Source organism: Muscardinus avellanarius (assembly GCF_963383645.1).
Source record: "Muscardinus avellanarius genome assembly, chromosome: 5".
NCBI lineage: Eukaryota > Metazoa > Chordata > Mammalia > Rodentia > Gliridae > Muscardinus > Muscardinus avellanarius.
Window position 1 is genome coordinate 51205816 of NC_137790.1, and position 3759 is coordinate 51209574.

General features: G+C 44.4%; 1 pseudogene across 1 annotated transcript; it reads right to left on the reverse strand.

The window, feature by feature from the left end:
- Positions 1-1993: 1993 nt before the first annotated feature.
- LOC308263489 (small ribosomal subunit protein uS5-like) lies at positions 1994-3100 on the reverse strand (annotated as a pseudogene). The gene is made up of 2 exons: positions 2903-3100; positions 1994-2639 (listed from the first exon to the last, which is right to left on the reverse strand). The product of its transcript is annotated as a small ribosomal subunit protein uS5-like (transcript).
- Between the last annotated feature and the right edge of the window lie 659 nt (positions 3101-3759).

Here is a 3759-nt window from a genome sequence, read left to right on the forward strand (position 1 = left end):
CGTGGGATTGATTATAAGCATGAGCCACCATGCCCAGTTAGATAGAACTTTTTACTTTTATGTTGTCGAGTAGTCCTAAAGAACATCAAAGGGAACAGATTAAATTTTATATCATCTTATAAGTACCTTGTTGGAGAAAAGTTTCGCACCAGTGTTATATCTTGTTGTTTTTTTTTTTCTGTGAGAATAAAAGGTAGAAGTTGTCTTACTTAAAGAAAATGGTCATATATAAATTAGGAACATAAAAATGTATACCTCAAAAGGCTATCACTATTATCAACTTAGGTTTAGATGACATCAGTTTGGTGAAGTGCTTTCTTAAACTTTGCATTTTAGAAAATTTGTTCACTAGGAAATCACAAATATAACATTACAGTCACACAGAGGTTAACTTGTACTTTTGAAGTGAAGTGTGTGTGTGTGTGTGTGTGTGTGTGTGTGTGTGTGTGTGTGTTACTGGGGAATGAACCCAGAGGCATTCTACCTCCAAGCTACACCCCCAGCCCTGTTTTATATTTTTATTTTGAAACAAGGTCTTGTTTGGTTGATGAGTCTCCCTACTTGCTGAGGCTGTCCTCAAACCTGGATCAGGTTTGATCCTCCTGTTTGGGCCTCCTAAGTACTGGGGTTACATGCATGTACCACCATATCTGACTGAAGTGAAATTAAGAATCTATGGGTCTGTAAGATAACTATAGAAAACAGAGGCAGCAGAAAACACTGGAAATTATCTCAATAAAATGTAAAATGTGGCCGGGCGTGGTGGCGCACGCTTGTAATCCCCACGCTTGGGAGGCAGAGACAGGAGGATCCTACAGGTTTGAAGCCAGCCTCACTAGCTTAAGAGACCGTTTCCAAATAAAAAAAATATAAAATAGTCGCCGGGTGTGGTGGCACATGCTTGTAATCCCAGCACTTGGGAGGCTGAGACAGGAGGATCGCACAGGTTCGAAGCCAGACTCAGCTACTTAGTGAGGCTCTCAGCAACTTAGTGAGACCCTGTTTCCAATTAAAATATAAAATAGGTCTGGGAGTATAGCCCAGAGGTAGAAGGGTTTTCAGGAACCCCAGTACCACACACACAAAAAATGTAAAATGTTTGTGTTTTAGGACAGTTTTTATAAAATTTTTACCAATAGCAGATCAATATCTTAAGGAAACCTCACTGTTTTAGATAGAGAATATTAGATTTTGCTTTTTTGTTTTGCTTTGTTTTGGTTTTTTTGGGGTCTGGAGATGGAACCCAGGGGCATTTGACCTCCGAGCTACACCCCTGCCCTATTTTTTATTCTTTATTTTGAAACCAGGTCTCACTGAGTTGCAGAGGGCCTCACTAAGTAGCTGAGGCTGTCCACAAACTGCGATCCTTCGGTCTCAGCCTCCTGAATGCTGGGATTACAAGCGTGCACCACCACGTCCGGCTTGGATTTTGTTTTATAACTGCATTAAAACTTGAATTTTAGCTGGGCATGGTGGTGGACACTTGTAATCCCAGTACTTGAAAGGCTGAGACAGGAGGATCGCAGTTCACAGACAGCCTCAGCTACTTAGTGAGGCCCTTTGCAACTCAGTGAGACCCTTTTCAAAATAAAAAAATAACAACTAGGGCTGGCGTGTAGTTTGGAAGTAGAATGCCCCTGGGTTCCATCCTCAGTACCTCAAAAACAAAAAAACAAAAACAAAAACAAAAAAACCTTGAATTTTAGAACAACTTTTTTTTTTTTTTTTTTTTTGCAGGTCTGGGGATGGAACCCAGGGGCATTTGACCTCTGAGCCACATCTCCTGCCCTATATTTTATTCTTTATTTTGAAACCGGGTTTCACTGAGTTGCAGAGGGCCTCACTAAGTAGCTGAGGCTGTCCATGAACCGCAATCCTCCAGGTCTCAGCCTCCCAAATGCTGGGATTACAAGCGTGTGCCACCATGCCCGGCTAGAACAACTTTTTTAAAAAACAGGTTTCATTAACTATATTTTTGTAGTATTAAAAAAAACTATGTTGTAGCCATACCTGGAACCTGGGTCCTCTGCACAGAGACTCTGGTGTAGGTTTTTAAAAAATGGTCTATGGACTCCTGATGGGGAGATTTGGTAAACAGTTTCTTTCTAGAGGTTGGAGGTCAGGTAGCTGTAGGTCTTTGAGATAGCATCAAAGGTGGCCTTGGCAAAGTTGCCCAAGGTGAAAATGCAGTCCCTGGCAGAGGGTCGCAGTCATCAATACCAGCCAGCAGCAGCAGCTTCTTGGGCTCAGGAGCTGACCCAATGCCAGTGCCCCTGACAGCAGGATGAGGCACACCAGCACAGAACCACAGCATCCTGTCACCTTGCAAGGGACAGTGTGGGGCTTGCTGATCTTGTTCCCCCAGCAGCCTCTTTGCACCAGGACAATGAAGAGCTTGGCCAAGCCCCTGGGATAGCAGTGGCTACCTCCTTGGAGCACTTAACACTCAGACCAGTGACCAGTAGTCCCAGTAGCTACATATGCCTTGAATCTGGTCCTCTGGCAATACAGGTCTGCTTCTGCACAGGCATGATTTTCAAAACCTCACCCTTGAGTGACACACCCAAGAAAAAAAAATCGATGATCTCAGACTCCTGGATGGGCAGGTAGAAGAGATAGATTTCCCCCAGGAACTTGATCTTCATGTTTTTTTTTTTTTTTTTTTTTTTTTTTTTTTTTTTTTTTTTTTTTTTTTTTTTGTGGTATTGGAGGTGGAACCCAGAGGCTTTCTACCTCCGGGCTATACTCCCAGCCCTATTTTATATTTTATTTTGAAACAGGGTCTCACTAAGTTGCTGAATGCCTCACTAAGTGGCTGAGGCTGGCTTCGAACCTGCGCAATCCTCCTGTCTCAGCCTCCCAAGCACGGGGATTACAAGCGTGCACCATCATGCCCAGCGATCTTCATGTCCTTAACCAGGCAACCCAGCTTGGTGACAGGAATCCACTCCTTGTCCTCGGCCTTGCCCCCATGCTCTGTGACCACGCCTTGACTGCAACCTGGGAGGCTGCTGCCTAACTCTTGGCAGAAGCCGCCTTGGTCTCCCATGCCAGGCCCACCATTGCCCGGCCCTCCAGGCCCTCCCACTGCCCAGGTCATTCATCATTTGGTGTTTTCCAGGATAAGAAGCTTAGAACATAATTTTTTGCAGTACTGAGGATGGAATCAGGGATATTCTACCCTGAGATACACTTTCAGCTACACTAAATTGCAGAGGGCCTCACTAAGTACCTGACGCTGGTCTTGAATCAATGATCCTCTTGTCTCCGCCTCCCAAGTACTGGAATTATAAGCTTGAACCACCACACCCAGATTACATATAATATTTTTTAATTGAGTCCCCAAAGTCAATTTTGTTTTGGGCTCTGATATGAGTTATTAGGCTTCCTTTGCAGAGGCAGAGGCACAGACAAGTACTAGACCAAGAAGAGGAGGCAGTCTTTAAGCCACAAAGGTGAGAGAGCAGGGGTAAGTCCCTCTTCTATCCCCCAAAGCATTGCTCTCAGTGGAGGGAGCGAGCAGGGCTGCACCTGGCCAAAGATGTAGGGGCTTTCCAGGAATACTCAGAGAAGGACCATTCAGGTAAACTGTTGGGTTACTCTGGTGGATGTCTGGGATGGTCTGTCCAAGTGAAAACAAAGATATCTTGTGGAGGGGTCTAATGGGATGATGAAAAATACATCCTTGAGATCTAATGACAGTCAAGTGGGAAGTGTCTACCAACATGAAGGAAAGGGTTGAATGAGGGTTTGGGACTA